We start from the raw sequence: 18,452 nt of genomic DNA on the forward strand, positions 1-18,452 counted from the left end.
TGACATCATATAGAAATAAAAACAATAAGAATAAATAATACAAATAAGCAAACATATTGCCATAAGGATGACCAGGGCTCTTGTCATCCAGCCATCATCTTTGTGAGACAACGGCACCTGTTTACCAACACACAGGCAAATTCCAAATACTGAGATGAGGATGAACTAGAGAGGCAGAAATTCTTTCTTATGCTGCTTCCCCTCCCTGGGGGGAGGGGGGGGGAAGAGAACCCCCTACCCCAATCTCTGCCAGATTCTTATAAAAGCAGTCCTTGTTGCTTAGGTGGTCTCACTTAATGCTTACTTCCCGTCAGACAGAACTTCTAGTTATGAAGTCTTTTGGCTTCACCTAAATCAGTAAATCTTTAGAAATATCTCTGCTTCCACTCAGAAGTGGAAAGTGTCCCAGAACATGTATAGATACACTATGTCCTTATGGCATGTAGAAAGAAGTAAATGTAGCATGTAGTTCAACAAACACCACAAACCAATGTATTATAATGATTATCAACAAGTGACAACCAAATGTAGGAAAATAACTGAAATCCAAATACAAAGCAAAACTAAAACGGAAAGTTTAAACCAATATTTCTTGACTGTCAATTTAATCAGTACTAGTGATTTGAATCATTTCATCCACTGTACATCTTGGAATCTCTTTAATTTCATTCTTAGCATATAGGCTGTCTCCACTGATGATTCTTCTTAAAAGAAGAATTAACATACTACAATTAGACAATTAAGTCTTTTCAGAAGACATAGAAAACATACATGCCACTTACAGGAACTACTATTTTTGCAAAATGCAAATCGTTAAAACCAAAAATAATTCTGAAGCCCTAAAGCATAACCAGTAACTCAGAAGAAAATGTACTGATTCTGTAAGTGCCAGCTTATTATCACAAAACTTCACTAGAGTTAGAAAACGCATTTCTAACTATCAGAAAAATAGGAATTGAGATTTTTTATAATATAAAAGTATAAAATAGCAAGATAAGTTCCTGACATTACCGTTACATATCATAAGATACCATTATACATCATAAAATAATGCTATCAGTGTAAACATTTGAAACATACACTTGCTTATAATGCTAACAGTTWTCTTGCTAAAAAATAACACTAATACTTTCCTCAGAAAAGTATTCTGAAGAGCTTTGTTGAGAGACAAATGATCTTCTCATGTGGCAAGCAGTGGTCATAGTCTATTTTAATCAGGTACATAGATCAAATAAGTTAGTACTGTYAATTTTTTTGCAATTGACCTTGTGCTTATAGAAAATCTACAAACATTTAGAAGGAAAGATAATGTGGTAACAATACAGTTGCTTATAATAAAACTTCTCCTCTTCCAAGAGGTAACGAAGATACATGTCAAGGACTAAGAGGTTAAATAATGACAAAATCTAGATGCATTTCAAAAAAAATCACTGGTCCTACCATCAGAGGAAGTAAAAAATAAAAGGTGTGACAACAGACAGAAACAATGTCAGCCCTCCGGGGTAATGGTGAAGATGGGAGTCAAGAACAGTGATAACTGTGTTTAAAAAAAACACAGCTGAGATAAAGCATACATGCACTGTCAGAGGAGGAGGTAGCAGAGAGCAGAAAAAAGGGCTTTTCACAAGGAGGTCTCAGCCTTCTGAACAAGATGAAAGTTCTTGTGTAGTCAAGCGGTGACAGAATCACATGCATTTAGAGAGAAATCAGACAGCAGGAAAACAGCTATAAATCAAACAAGTGACATACAAGGCTGAACACAGAAGTGAACCATCCTACTATGAGACGACAAACAGAAGACAGAAATCCTTGAACAGAAACATAAAAAGCACATTTAAAAGCTACCTTTCAAAGGAGAAAAAGTGAAGCCTGGAGTTTGATTTCTGGAAGTCACTTAAGAAAGGTGGAATGAAAGGAGGGAGAGTCTGGAAATCGAACTCGCTCACTTACCCGGCTGAGTGACAGCCCTCCCGCAGCGCAGCTGGGGCAGAGAAAGAAAAGGAGAAGGGCTCCCAGCACCATTACCGTTAGGGGCCGCGGGGCAGGGCCGCGGGCCGCAGCGATCCCTCTCCTCCGGGCCCCGAAGGCCGAAACCGGGGCCGGGAAAGGCGGTCGCGCAGTGCCCGCGGGCGAAGGGGCCGGGGGCTGCCTGCGGGTCTGCGCCGCCCCGGGGCTCGGCCCCCGCTTCGCAGAGGCGCTACCGCAGGGCCTGGGCCCGGGCCCGGGCCTGTCGCTGCCGGCGGGCCGGGGCAGGGCGCCCCCGCCGCCCCTCACCTGGCGGCCACGGCACCGCGCCCCGCTACGCTTCCGGCCGGTTACCAGGGAAGCTACGGGCCGCCGAGAGGCCAATATTCCGCGCGGGACAGAGCCCGGGAGGGAGCGGTGTGGAGAGCGCATGCGCAGCCGCGGGCCCGGGGGCGGGGAGCGGAGCGGGAGTGCTGGGGGCCGTTGGAGGTGCGGGGTCCGTTGGAGGTGCGGGGTCCGTTGGAGGTGCCGGGGCCGTTGGAGGCGCCCGGGCCGTTGGAGGCGCCCGGACGGTTTAGCAGCGCCGAAGCTGGGCGCTTCCCAGGCCTGGCACGCAGGAGGGAAAGCCCATTTCCATGTCCACGATCACCCCATCTTTAATAATCCCTGCTGTGGAATGCTAGCGGCTTCCCTCTATGGCTTCAGGATCCCCGTCCGCCCCGATAGCCAGGCGCTTGGGGGTGGGGGTTGAAGGATTTTAAGCTTGCGCGGGCCTCGGGCAAAGCCACTCTCAGGGCGAGCCCTCCAGCAACAGCCGTGGGGCCGTGGCAGCCTGACCGCATCCAGCTTTCCTCCTGGGGTCCCATCAGTCAGTTCAATCAGATGGACATGTAAAATGCAGTAGAAATTTTAGTTGCTCCTCCAGCCTTTGCCCTGGTTTGTCCAGAGGCTAGTGACTCCCTGGAGATCATCCTGGAGTGCTGGAAGCTGTAATTGGGTTGCCTGATCGGAAACTTCAGTTAAAGGTGTCAAGGAAATAAGGCTGCATATTGAACAAATCAAAGCTTAAATACTTGGGTTACAGACACCGAAACACGCACAGGAAGAAAGATTAAAGGTTAAAAGGCTGCTTTCAACCTACCTTATATATTTGTGATTAGAAAGAGGATGGTAATTTTTAATATGAAATTACCACTCATTTTTATCCTGTTTCTTCATAGGAAAAGATTTCAGAAAGGTTCCATTTTGGTTTTATTTTTATAAGACAAAAGTTTGGCTTACAGGCATCGATCCACATTCCACTTGCAATTATTTATTTGYGTTTCAAATGTTTCAGTAAGGATCGAACTTTCTTGTTGCTGTTTTCAGAGAAACTAACATATCTGAATGTAGTAAGTGACTTTTTTGCTTAAAGAATACATATTTTTATTCTGTGGACCCCATTAATCATCAGAATGKTTTTTGCTTTCTTCAGGAGATGTTTATTCTTTCAAACACTCAACAGTAAATCCCCAAGTAAAATTTTTTTTGTTATTGCTTAAATTGTATGATATACAATCTTTCCATCATCACACGTTCTTTTTCACATCTGTAATTAATAATGAGGAACTGTATGTGACTTTACAAATGGATAAGATAGGCTATTCTGTTGATTTTTCACACCAACAGGAAAATGCACTGACAGTATTCAAAAGTAGTTGTTGACTATTTGAAAACTACCATTGGCCTTGGATTTTGGCCAATGCTGGCATTTCATAATTAGTTTTGTCCAACACAAATAACTCATATCTGCCAATAATTGGAAGTTTTAAGTGAGGACATTTGCAGAAGAAAAAAATAGGGTTGCATATTTTAATGCAACCCTATTTTAATGGAGGGGAGGGGAGATTTTCTGTTCAATTTCTAAATGTTTTAACTAAAATCAGCAGAAATTAAAGTACTTTCACAAAATTATTTTACTATTCCACATTACTGAAGGCACTCTTATGATAGAAAGATTTATAGCCTTCTATCCATAAATTCTGTAGGCTGGTAAGTACCTCAGAAAAATCCAATATTTTTAAAGCATACCTTGCAAGCCTTTGAAAGTCCCTGGTAGAAAATGCAAATCAGAGTGCTTACCTCCATAACAAGAAAACAGAACTGCATTTCTGAGTGAGGTTTATTTTTCGTTCAATGTTTTGGCATCATTTTATACGTATATCTGCTACAGTTGCTCTGCGAATACAGAACAAACTGCAGCAACAGTCAAGTGTGGATAAAAGTAGTAGTACAATTCCTAAATCAGCAGGAGGTCTGAACCGCTGCCTTGCTTGAAGCAAAATGCCCCTGATTGCCTCTGTGGAGTCTGCAGCTCCCACTGAGTTCCTGGAGGCATAGAAATGCCTGGGTTGTAAAAGGACAAGTAAAACTCCAGTCTCTGTGCAAGAGCAGGGCTTAATTCAGAGTTTCAGTTTCCTGAAAAATATCCTCCTCCTCTCCCCCCCCCCAAAAAAAAAAAAAGTGCTATGGTCCAGCAATATATGGTACAGCAGAGCACCCAGCTGTATTTTGAACATTGAATATGTAGACTTCACTGCTTGCCTTGCAGTGAGACACGGTGTGTCAAATCAGGGACTCTGAGACAGACATCCACGGAATTGCAGACGACTGACAGATGTGTCCCTGTCATGTCATGGACATTTTGCTTCTTGAACTGGGACAAATTGCTGTGTCTGGCACTCAGGGAAGTACTCCTCATGCCAGGGCACGGGACACCAGGCGTCACTGTATGAGGAGATACGCTCTGGCTGCAAGTCCGTGAGGGTCAAGCACCTGAGGGCCAGGGCCCCATCGATCTTGGGCGGGCTCGACCCTCTTGTGGAGGGGCCTAACTCTCTCACCACCACTGAAGAAATACAGACTGAAATAATCCTGAATTCCTAGAATTTGGTGGGATGAAACTTATGGATATTTTTTGCCTAACTTGCATGATATTTTAAGAGTTAGGAGTCCTAACACAGTCTCAATCCCTTTCGATTCATACATGTCTTAAAAGGTTGCTGTTACAGTTAGCTTTGCCTATGAATTTTCAGCTCTTACCCGCCTTGATTGGCTTCCTCATTATTATACCTGGCCCTGGATATTGTAAGATCTTGCTGAATGTTGACRTGGGGAATATAGATCAGAATGCTTGTAATAAAATGTGTTCGTTTAAAAAAAATACTTTTCATGCTGTGTCTCATTGTTCTTGATAATTGTAATAAAAACTAGTCTGTAACATTTTAAACATATTTGGTGGATGGATATTTTAGAAGGAAAAATACTGTAAGATATTGTGTGTACATCAATAGAACATTACAAATATTAGCGTTTTTTCTCCATCTTAGTGATATCACTTTGTATAGTCTTACGTGTGGTGTCATGAGCTACTGTACTGCTGTACTGTATTGCTGTATATATATATAGCACTRGCTGCAGTTATTATTGGTTTTTCCATTATGTTTTTTTTTAATTTGTTTCATTTAATTTAACTGACATAAACCTTTTAAGTAATTGGAAATCCATAAAAGATGAAAATACGAATAATTTTCAAGGATTTTTTTTCACTAAAAAGAATGCAGTCACATGTATATTTGAGTGTGTTCAGGTAAGCATGTAAAAATCTAAAAGTTTTGCTAATGCAGGCAAAAATTAATGCTTCTAAGAGTGAACACCACTAACTTAGTGAAAGCTAATTCTGGACTGATTACTTGCTTTTTCATAATAACAACAATATTCAACCAATTTAAATATAAGCAATGATTAATTAATTATGTACTACTGCTGATAAAACCAATATGCAGCTTGACTTCTATTTTCATTAGTCACAGTTAAATAGTTAATTACTGAGAAGGAGGAGATTTCACTGAAGTGAAATGGATTCTGAGGCTTGTGAAATTAAAACTGCAGTTTATTGGAATATGGCTAATTAAATGAACATCACAAAAAACAGTCACATTAAAGATCTTATTTTCTGAGCATATCTATACCTTTGTTAAGCTAATTCATATGGTATAGCTGAGGCTTGGCATTAGACTAATACTGGCTGAGGAATGGTAGACAGAACTTTTCTTCACAAGTACAAACTTTTGAATATAGGAGGGAAAGAGTGGTACTTTAATTTTTATCCTTTCATTAATTTATATCATCAACTTTTCCCTTTCTATTCGTAGCTGCCTTTTATTATAAAATATATGCTTTATACTTTTTATACTGATTGGCTTGCTAGATTTTGTTGAAATTACATGTGACTCAAAATTTTACTATCACCTTTTATTTTGGTAACTTGGGTATTTCTTCCTGTTTCAAGTGTTATTTTCTTGGTTCCAATATTTTCATGCCTTTTTCCCAGTAGTTATTTTTAATAGCCATACTTACTACTATGGCTTTTCAATCACAGTGTGATGATTTCCACTGACTTTAGAAGTTTAATAAAATCATGTGATATACAGGCATGGTAGATATGTGATATATTTATCTTCTGACTCTACAATCTGTCACTGTTTTTGCTGTTAAGCTTGGCTTTTCACAAAGCCTAAGGTCTAGATAAAGGTCTAGATACTTATATTTATATTTCTCGTTTGCTTTTATTGCTAAAACCAAGAAAATATCCAGGACCATCAATAGAGAGTATTTATTTCAGTGGAAATAAACTGTCAATACAGTCCTATGTCAGTAGCAAAGAAAAGGCACAATTTTACCTAATTTTTAAAATTAACATTACACGTGCTGCAAACCACAAGTTACATTATATTGTGTTAAAATAATGGGTGAAGTCCAGCCTTGCAAAGTTGTCATAAAAGTGTATTAACCCCATTGTCACAAATATAAAAATCAGCTCTTTAACATTAGGATGTAAATTTATACGAGGAAGGGATTATCTAGTCTTAAAAATTGTTTCATCTTACATTTTACCGGGTTCTTTAATATTCATCTAATACTGTGTGAACTGATGCATTTCAGTTAAGAGATTATTTTAAAAGTTTCTAAGCCAAATGCAACTTTAACCCCAATTGGGGGATCAACAATTCCTACAACTGAGCAATAATAATAAAAGAGCAAAATATGTTTCCTCAACTCACCATTATTTCCTAATTGTTTTTATTTCTCCAATAATTCTTAAAAGTTAGAAATTCTTGCTGGTCTCTGGAAATGTGCATATTTAAAACTGAAGTCTCTAAGAATGTTTTCCTTAGATAGTGTTCAAACGTTATTCCCCAGAGCTGTTACTTTGATTTAACCACTCTACACACTTTATAAATAGTACTTTATAAAAGGGAAGTTATTTTATAGGGTTTGGCAATAAATGTGAAGTACATAACAGACTGTAGACACCTAATTGTAGTTTTCACGTTGCTTTACAAAGATTCAGGTGTTCCAGGCACTTACATCTGCAAATGCTGTATCAGATGATTACTTCAGTGCCTGTCAAAAGCTGATGGAGCTGTTAATATTCCCTTATATCTTCAGTGAAAATTGGTGTGAAACGGTGCCATTTCAGTTGAGCAATTCCAAATAACAGTCCGTAGATACTACTGGATTGCTTAAACTTTTCTGTAATATACCAGAAATGTACCAGACTTGATTGCCTATTATTAAGTGCTAAATTGCTATGAGGGTTTTGGATTAGCAGATCAAAGTCCTGCGTAAAACTCAAAGGCAAACTCCCAAGAAGAAAACTGATCCATAGGAACACTTTAGCTTTTTGATGTTGCAGAGTAACAAATGTGCATCCAGGTACAGCACATACAAATTTAGGAACTGAATGAGACACTTAAGAGGGAGTACACAGGTGTCTAGCGTTAGCCTGTAGACATGGTGCATTGGGCATTATTTTTAACCTATGGTACAAGGCTGACCAAAGTCAAGCAGCAGCATGGGCAGCTGAAGTTAAATTGATTAAGATTCCATACCAGGCTTTTTGATTGCTCCCAAGAAAATATTGCTAATCTGAAATACTTAGGGGAATTTGGACTTTTCATCAGTACGTGAGTCAATCAGAGAAAGTTTTGTCCAAATAGATACAGAGATACCAATTCATTATTGTTTTGCTTTTTAATGACTTATTGTGTTCAGAGTGCCTCTCCAATGATTTGATAACATTTGCATCCATCTTGCACCCATGGGCATACAAAAACAAGGTGACAGTTCTCTAGATCAAATGGGACATGAGGTGCCTTAGTTTTTTACCTCTAGACATTTTCACTTGCACACAATTGTTTCAAGTATTACCAACCAAGGATTAAGTATTTTGAAAGATACACATTACTAAATAAATCAGTAGATCCTCAGGCCCAAGTCCTAAAAGAAGAACTACGACCCAGATTTTCACAGGTATTTTAAGTTCCTGTCTCCACAGTTAGCTAGTACAATAAGTAGATGGAATAGATGGGTTATACCCACCCAGCAAAGAGCTATACTTTCTCAGAAGTGAACTGAGAAATAAAATGAGACCTATCAGGATATTTTTTCTACTAATTCTTCTAAATATTCTTATTGCAACTTCATGACCATCAATAATAAAGTTCTTTATTCATACTTACGATGCTAACTGCACTGGAAGGAGAATTCATTCCATTGCTATCTCTCAGAGGGTGGCACAATCACAGCTCCTTTTGCAAGAGTACTTCACCTATTTATGAAGAGCGATCTATTCCGATTAGTACAACTGGACAAGAGTTAGGAAACTATATTTCTTTGAGTAACTGGACCTAAATCTCAGTTTTATGAGGCTTGATTTCCTGTCTCTCTGCTGCTCATCCCTAAGTTAAGTTTCAGGAATCCTAACCACAATGCATGAACAGTTAAACACCAAAGAACAAGATTCACAGAAAGTACCAAAGTTGAGCAGGGAGTGGCCAACGCGAGCTCATGGAAAATGTTAAGAAATCTGTAGTCTCAGACAGAGTAAGGTGCCAAACAGTTGGGGAACACAAGAGGGACTTGGATTTATATCTGTGAATCTTTTCTGGAGTCATGTCCTTAAAAGCTTTCAAAGCTAACAAAAAGTTTTGGAGTCAGTAGCTTCCAGGAGTTAGAGGACTCTCTGGGTTATGGAAAATTCAAGTTCAAAATCTTCTTTTACCTCATTTGGAGCATAGGCTTGAACCCAGACTCTCCTGCCTCTCAAGTGACAAATACATGGTGATATAGCTGAATGATATCTTGAACTGTTTTGGAATATCCTAATGATACTCTGAATTCCCTCAAGGTACCAACCTTTATTAATTACTCTTTTCACCAAACAGATGCAGAAACATTTAAACAGAAACACAGTCAGATGATRTGTCTGTAAGCATACTAACCCTAAAAGATAAAGTGGTACTCAGTGTCACACAAACTAGTGACAGAAGTAGAGGTATGGTCTCTAAATAAAACCAGAATCTACCACTGAAAAATTGACAGCATATTTAAAGATGACTAGATTTTATCACACTTTTGTGTGCACTCAGAAAGGCTGACCACTATACTCTATGCAGATTTATAGTTTTATATAATATCATGGGTGCCATATCATGTAAAAAAGGGTAAGAGGGATGGCCTTCCCTCCTTCCCCTGCAGAGAGTGTCCTGTTCTGTTTCTGTTCCTGATGATTTCTGTGGAGTTGGAATTTGCTTTTGGACAAACCAAAAAAGCTTTGACTGGGCAATGTCCTTTACATGCAAGACATGCAAGACACAGACTTTAATTTTGCCCACCAAATGCTTTCTCTATAATTATTTGAAAATCACAACTAACTAACTACTACATTTCTGAAGCAGAGTAAATATAATTGGTAAGGAGATGTCTTCCCTAACAGGATTGCAGGGGGAAAATAGTTCAACGAGGTGTATCATGCAGTTTTGTATTTTCCCACTTGGTGGCGATCACTCACTGTCTTTCCTTCCCGCTTCTGCATTGTCTCCGCGGAAGCCAGCTCTTCATTGCTTTCCAGCCTCCATCATTTTGGGGAAATAAGGGAAAAAATCAAAGTTTTCTATTAATTCAAATATCACAGCAAAATAGGAGAGTTTTTAAAATTGAAATGGAAGTACTTCATAGATCAATTGTCAGAGAAACTGTTCTTTGTTAGGAAATCTCTTCCAATTTTATCCCACTCTATGACACAGATCAGTAGTGGCATATAAAGCATTGATTAAAAGCAAGCTTACTGAACTTTATAGCCCTGCACAGAATGAGGTAAATAATAATAAATAGGAAATAAATCCTCCATGAAGTCATAGGACATCATGAGAGTATGCCTCATGTATTTTTTTTTTAACCAACAACAGGAACAAATGTTTGTAGTTCAGACTTCCTGGTCTGAAGACAACGTGTTGTGGCAGAGTTGTTGTTGCTCTGGCTAACCAAAAGYATGTCTTTCAGAAGCTGTAGCTGGACATGCCGTTGTCTTTCATAACATGAGCAGACCTTTCAGCTTTTTTCTAACCCAGTCCATGAAGTCCCCCTTTGTGGGATCAGATGTAAGGTAGAGCTGCATTAAGAGTATCAGGCCATGCTCTGAGCCACATGAAGCTTGGATGTGCTGCTTTACAAAAGCATTTAATGGGTCCCCCATCCTGTGCACAGCTGGCACTTGAGATAACAGGTCCAGGGATGGGAGGAACATTTTCTTCACTTATGGTATGCAGAAGGGTTGAAAGATGGACTTATGGTCCATGGGAATCTTAGTTCAGGTTGGTGACTGAGAACTAGGAACAGCCTAGGAGTGTTGACTGTAGTGATGGTGATGAGGAAGGTAGCTGTGGTAACAGTAATGGTTGATTGATGTTGTGATATAGATGGAACCAAAGATGGTGGTGGTAGAAATAGTCTTCTCTCTCCAGAAAGCGGTGGAAAGAGGGAGCAGCAGCAACAGCCCACAGCCCTCTGTCCTTGCCCACACAGCAATAGCAAGTGGGGGAGCAAGGCTGCCCTGCTGTCACTTGCTCTACTGGATTTTGGAGGAGGATGAGTTAAAGACCATTCTTAAAAAAAGAAAAAAGAAAAAGCTATCTTTCCAGGAAAGGTTGGGGGAGGAAGAAGGGGGCAGTGCTTGAGAGTTCCAAAGAAAAGCAGTGAGAAAGAATGAATGAGTGGATGTGGAGGAGAGGTTAAAAAAAATCAAAATCAGGGAACCGGAGGGGAACTGCAAGCAGAGCACAGTGAAGGCTTCAAGTTCATGATGTGTAGACTTTATTCATGATTATAGTTCCCAAAATTCAGATAACACTTTGGTTTTGCACAGTTATACTTTCTGATATGAGAGGAGACCTGTAATAACAAACTAGAGGCTGGCGAAGATTTGAAGGAGGAACTGCATAATGGATCAGAGAGAAACAGGAAACAGAAGCTTTGGCTATAACAGTGCTATTCCTCATCATAATACACTTCCTTAATCTTTATTAGAGATAGTAGAATATGAGCTTTTCCATTTCCTTTTCCTTCATCATAAGTGTACTTATGATGAAGGAAAAGGAAATGGAAAAGCTAGAGAGGGTAAGCATAGGGAGTGGGTACCTCACTGAGCTGTGCAGCTGCAGACTGCACTGCTCTAACTGGGCGATGCTGGATGCCAAGATGGGTAGTCCCCCACCTGATCGACTGGCAAATCTCATGGCTAAGTAATGGCCTTGTGGAAATATTGCAGATCATATTTGCTCTTTCTGGCAAGTAGGAGCTAAAAAGACAGTAAGCAGGTCTCACAAGCAGGTTGAGAACCGTAGCAGTGTTGTCAAAAGGGCTGAGAATGTGAAAGTCTGGAAACCTAGTAGTCACTTCCTTGTAGGAAAAATGCTAGTAGTTGCACAGTATGGGATGCAGAAGAAGAAACTTGCTGAGAGCCAGCCAGGTCCAGGTACTTACCATGAGGCAAAGTGCAGACAAGTATCTGGTATAACATTTGCTAACAGCTTTGGCTTTTAAGAAGTAATTCAGTGAACAAGAGAGCTGTGTATTTAAAAGATACTGTGAACTTGCCATCTCCCCCAAAATCATTTTAATAGTATTGCAAGTTCTGGCTAGCAGAAAGAATGTTGAATTGAAAGAAATGTTGAACTGAACTTAACAGCAGATGCTCATAAGAACATAAGAGTAACTAACTACACTGGATCGGATCAAAGATTAGCATATCCCATTGTCGTCGGTATCCCATCTCAGACAGCCAAAGGGGTGCCTAGGGAAAACGAAGTGGACCAGGGCAAGCCAAAATAATATTTCCCCTGAGTATTCTCCCAGTCTTCAACCATTTGCCATTCGGGGACATCCTGAGCTAGGGATGATTGCTGCATATTTAGTAATCTTCAGTGAATTTCTCTTATGTGACTTCTAGTCTCCTGTTGAACCCAGGCGGACTTTTTTGCATCCACTGTAGCTTGTGACAAGGGGTCCCAGGGCTCACCCTCACCTTGCTGCTTCAAGGTTGCAGCATAAGTATGACAAGTTTATATCATCTCACTTTTTTTTTTTTACACTAGATAATGAAAAATATGCTGCCACTTCTCAGAATCCCAGTTCCAATTCCTTGTTCATAAAACCCCAACCCCTTTACATTTTAACTTGTCTAAATTTTCTGTAAAATTACAAATTGTTCAAATTCTGACACTTTTCTTAATGACTAATGCAAAGCAGTTCAGTCTGTATGTTGTGGGCCGCAGAATGCCTTGTAAGTCAGACAGATAACTCACACGATAGTAATGTTGTTATACACAAAAGACTTCCAGATCTTCTTTTCTCCTATTATCCTCCTTGCTATGCTACTGCTTATTTGCTTATTTTGCTATTCTGGAAATAGATAACACTGCTGGACAGGCCATTCCATGCTTTTTCTCTCTAAAGCCTCACCTCAAATACTCTAAGGTCACTAACTTCTTTTGTGCAAATTTCAGTCCACAAAACTGAAAATGGTATCATAATTGCAAACACAATCAGGTAAGTGTGGTATCCCATCAAAAAAATGCTGTTCCTGAGAGCAAGGATGAATCAGTCCTGCAGGATTTTTCCATTCTATGTTTCTATCCATTTTACTTAGCATTTATACTACAAAATTAGTTATAAAGAGCTAACACAGAAAGTAACTGTTTTTTTTGGTATTCTGAGATAAACTCAAAATAATGAATACAATTCTAAAATGATCACAGTAAGTTATGTGGTAGAATTCAGCCTTGCAAACTGATACAATGTTCTAAAGATGACTTCAACAAATAATTAATAGTATTATTACTAATGTGGAAAGTGAAACAACAAATGGGAGATGAACAGTAGTAAATATAGTGGTGTCTTTGCAGACAAAAGGCATGTATCTGATAGGACAGATATTGTGCATTCCCTTAGTGGTGAAGAAAAGCAATGATTTTTGGAGGGTCTTTTTTGTAGGTCACTAATTTGGTTTGTTTGTTTTTGTTTATTATGACAGGCCACATTCTGTTTGAATTGTTATTTTAATGCTCTGTGATTTTTTTGCTGAGTACTAATTATCTACCAAGGGCAAGGAGTGCTGCATAAGTGGTTTTTCATCATTTACATTATTTCTCAAATCTAAATAAATAATAATATTATTACTTACACCATCCCTCTCCACCAAAGTGCAAATTTTCACTCAATTGATTTTATGGTATAACTTAGAATTAGTAGCAGTAACATCACAGTAGCAGTTCAGAATGTATTTGATAGTTTTTTCTTAAATTGAAGAGGCAATGACCATTTAATCCTACTCTTTTTTTTTTCTATCACTTAACCAGCCTTTTACTTACAACAACATTTAGCCTCTCAGCCATGATTATTCTATTTCTTTAGTACTCTCAGATGCAGGACCTTGTCAGAAGGAAAAACAAAATTAGTCCACTTCTTTGACAGCATTTTCTTGATGAGACAAATCTCTTTTGCTGAACATAGTAGTTATACCCAAACATACCTAGGTGTTCTGGTTGTCTTTTTTTTTTATTTATTTAATATTATTTCTTTCAATCTTACAAGTACAATTTAATTTTCTGAGCTGCTGTTCTCTGAACCACCTCTAGACCACTAAACAAAAAGAGCAAATCCTTGTAGCTGGATGTTGAGGATCAGCTGTGCCATGGATGCTGACTTGTGGAGCCATGGAGGCTCTTGTGGAGTTATTAGACTGGGTATAGACCAGCACAAATGGCAGAGCAGAGTCTGTGGTGTTAATAAGGCCTATGAACCCAAGCTAGCCTACTGTGCAACATTGCACCCCTGGAGCTGAAATGCTGAGGAAGAGGATGGGGAGAAAACCACATGGCTCCACACAGTCAGCAAGAAGCCATAGGAGTTCATAAGCTCTTGTCAAGGTCTGACTGGGTTTATTAAACCCAGCTCAGCACCATATTTCTCCAGTTCATGGTGTGGTGGCTATAGGTACAAGAAATTCTCTCTGCAATCTGAAAGTGCAACAGTTATTTTAATAAGAGAGAATTCTTATTTTGCAAGACCTTGAGATATTTCAGACTTAAAATCACACCATGTAGTGATGATAGATTCCCAGATTAGTTCCAGCTGAGCTGATAGGTCACAGTACAACATAGCTGCTTTCAGACAGCCTTGCTTGTCCCTGAAGCTGTATATTCACAGTAATGCAGACCTGCCCCAGTGCAGTTTACCCCACCTCTCAGTTGTGCTGAGTTTGTGAAGTCTGCAAATCTCTGCATAGTGCCCTGCCTGGTGCTTGGCTGATACATAAACAGGTGTGATATATGAACATATCGTAATCGCTAATTGAATTGTGAGAGGTTCACCAAGCTTAGGAAGTCTAAGATCCAATTGCACATGTGCACACATTTTCACTGATATATATGTGGCCACACAGTCATTATAAAAAAATAGAAGCACCAGAGATCAGAGTTGAAAATCAAATCCTCAGTGACAATCTGTTGATAGCTACACTTTGGAAACACATTTGATCCACCAAGGATTCAGAAAAACAAAATATGAAGTACCGGTTCCAAAGACTGTCTTTAAAGTACTGTTAAGCACTGAAACTCAGCAGAGCACAATTCTGGAGAATGGAATTAACACTAGAAAAGAACTGTGAAAAATTCTCAGACTGGAAGTATAAAATTTTACATGAAAACAAAACAGTTTGTGGCTAGAGGAAAACAAAAAGAGAAGAGCATTTAGATTATGAAAGAGAAGATTCAAGACAGTATTAACCACAAATGTTTGGATGTATCTCTCAACTACAAAATAATTTATTCATAAGACTGAACTTGATCAGCCTGAAAAATGACATATGACAATTTGTACTAAAGTAATTGTTTCTGCAAGGTAGAATACAATAAAACTGATTCTGCCAGCCCAGTTCAGTGCTTTTGTGTGCTCTCAAGGCACCATTTGTACTCCAATAAAGGGATTTTGTGCATTGAAAATTATTGTATCCTTAAATCATAATTCCCTGCCATTTGCATTTACAAAACTATAAAATCATTAATTCCGGACTTCTTCCCGGAAAATCTAACAGGTAGGAATCCTCATCCCACCCCATCTCAAAGATGTGCTCATGGGCTGAGTTTGTTTTTTTTTTAGGACCTTTAGGGGAGAAGGGGAGTTGAAGTAATGAAAGATCTTTTATCAGAACAGAAAGAGGGCTGTGTAAAGAATTACAGCTTTTAGCTCCATTGTAAATGTAGTGGTCGATTCCAGATGAATTAACTTCTCAATCAGTTTACAAAGAAATTTCCAATAGGGCAAATCCCAAATTCTGCCAGAACTCCATTTGTTTGTTTATTTTTTCTTAATTTGACTTCCCAAGAGTTTGTATTTGACTTTTTCCCATGAATAAAACTATTCCTCTTTCAACAATGGGCCCTCTGGGAATGGTTTGGAAAGGCTAATCCCATTACACAGCTCAGAAGTTCCCACTTTGCAGTGTCCAGAGGAAAGGCAGCTTATCAGTCACTTAGCAGAGCTGTCAGTGGGTCAGCTCAAGGAGAGGATTTTATTTTGTGGAGCAAAGCAGGCCAGCAGGAGTGGTGCTAGTTTTGTTTGTCTGAAGTAAATAGAACAACAGGGAACTTCTGCATTGGTTGACCTGAAAGTCATGTTCATGTACATAGCAGATGTTAACGGTAAGGCATACTACAAAGTGACCGGCTTTTTCTAGACAGATGAGAGGACTTTTCCCAAACTGCTGTGACTTGTGACATTTTCTGTGACCATCTAGATCTGTTTGCAATAGCTCAGATTATTCAAGTCATTCGCTAGATGCTTCTAATAGAACTACTTTCCTTCAAGGGAAGTTGTGCTCAGACTTCTTGATCTGATGGACATAGGGGTATACCTCTTGTCATGTGGCCAAGATCTTCTGATGATGTTACAGGGAAGAAAACTCTCTAGAAGAAGGGCTGTCTTCATTGCTAAGGCAAAAACAGTGTCATGACTGACAGGGGAAGAGGCCTTATTATATCACAGTAACTAGCTGAGAATTTGCTGGTGAGGGGTAAGAACATCTATTTAAAAGTTAGAAATATGATGGAAAAACATGCAAGAGGACCTAGGTTTTGATGAGAACTGAAGTAATGCCAAACAGGAAAAAATGTAATTTTTTTCCCCCCATTAAGTCTGCATTTGACTTGTTAAGCCATTGTTGCATGAAGGGGTCTGCATCTGATTTACAAGCACCTGGAATACAGTTTTCCAGAAGCCCAAGCATCAGAGACTAAGTTAGTGTTAGAATCAAGTGCCAGACTGAGTTTAGCTCCAGTCTTATCCCTGGTGCCTTAACTAAATGTTCTAATTGTTTTAGTAAAGCAAAATATTAACTGGTCATGGGTACAAAAATACCACACTGGATCAGGACTAGAAAAATTTGGATTCAGGTCCTGGTGCAGCTCTGGAAGTCTTACTGTGTGCAGTTCTTTCCTTCCTTCAGCTCATCTTCCCAGTATTTCTGTTTTGCCTCTGTTTAACTCTGATCTTCATATTCAGATGATATAAACCAAACTGTGCTCATGAGAATCTTGAATAGCCTAGTGATGACAGCCTAACCAGAAAKTGTGGGGGCTTTAAAGTGTCATTTAGAGAAAGACCTTATTAAATTCTTCTTTGAGAATCAAAGCATTAACAAATCTCTTTTTTTTCCCCCCTTAACTGTGAGCAGTTTACTTCAGAGCAGCTCCTGTTTCCTAATATATGTCTCAGGATGAACCAATCTTGTAAGCTACAAGGTTCCCAGTTCCAGTGAAGCTGGTTGAGGGAGCTCAGTGCTTCCTTGAATCAAGGACTGCTCAAGGAACTGCCCTTCAGCTATGATTTATCGTTTGTTTGCTTTCATAGGGTTTTAACCAACAGCGTGGCATCCTGTGATTCTGAGCTTTTTTTCTTCTTTTCCCCCATGGCAAGTATAGGAAACAGTCAATTTTGTGCACTCGATATTTAGTCTGTATAGCATAAAAGGATAACAAAATGCAACTTGTCTTAGAGCATTCGGGTGTGCCACCTATAACCTGTTAAAGGAAATAAGGATGCTGAACTAGATAAATATGATCTGTGTTTTAGTTTTGTAATTTTTTTTTAATTGCCTGTTATTTCATTGCCCAAGGTCAGTCTTGTCAGATAAGTGGACTGACAGTTCTCTAGAGTAACATAAAACCATTAAGTTGCTCTTTGATCTTGCACCTTCTTTAGAACCTTTTAATCAATTAACCATGAAGCTACTCAGCTTGTCTTATTTCCTGCACATAAAACTGCTTTGGTCGAGCTGACATGTTACTACATTATAGATCAAAGATCGTAGGAAACTCCACATCCAACCAGGATAATTACGAGGAATTTTTCTGAATCTGTTAGATACATTTTCACCCCACAGATGGAGGAAAACAGCAGTTTGATCTAGATTGAATAAAAGGATTTGTGTGTATTTTAAAGGGTAGCTAAATGGATTTGTGCATGATTGACCTTCCACAGGGTGTGGATAGATTTCATGGCTAGTTTGCTGAGCCTCAACTGTCCAGCTATTCTTTGACAGTACCCACTATTGCTAGTAACAGGAAACATGACCCGTTGGAACATGAACACTGATCTCTTGTTTAGGATGCCATTAAATAATAAAGAGTATATATATATATATACATTCAGATGTATTGGAATATGATGCAGATAATTCTTTTAACCAAGCAATTAAATGTTGATAATGGAAAGAGCTGTGATATACTGACTTCAGGCTTGTCAGTCTACACTTCTGTGACCTCATTTGTAAGTACAAAACCCTTTTTTATGAGAAGAATCAGTGATCCCTTCAGTCTTATGTTCACCTAGATTTCAAGATGTTGATGTTGTTATTATTTTCTAGTTATATTTGGAAATTAAGGTGTTCTGAAACCTGTACTCCATTCCTTCTGGCCAAATCCTGGAATAAACAAATGTCTTACTTCCATCTGTTCCTCATTTGAATTTCTACTTCAAGTGGGATGAAGTGTCACCCACACCACTCTGGAGGAGTGAAGCCTCTGCTCACTCACATTTTGCTCAAGGCA

The sequence above is a fragment of the Apteryx rowi genome, unplaced genomic scaffold (assembly GCF_003343035.1).
Source record: "Apteryx rowi isolate R43461 unplaced genomic scaffold, aptRow1 scaffold_355, whole genome shotgun sequence".
In the NCBI taxonomy this organism is placed as follows: domain Eukaryota; kingdom Metazoa; phylum Chordata; class Aves; order Apterygiformes; family Apterygidae; genus Apteryx; species Apteryx rowi.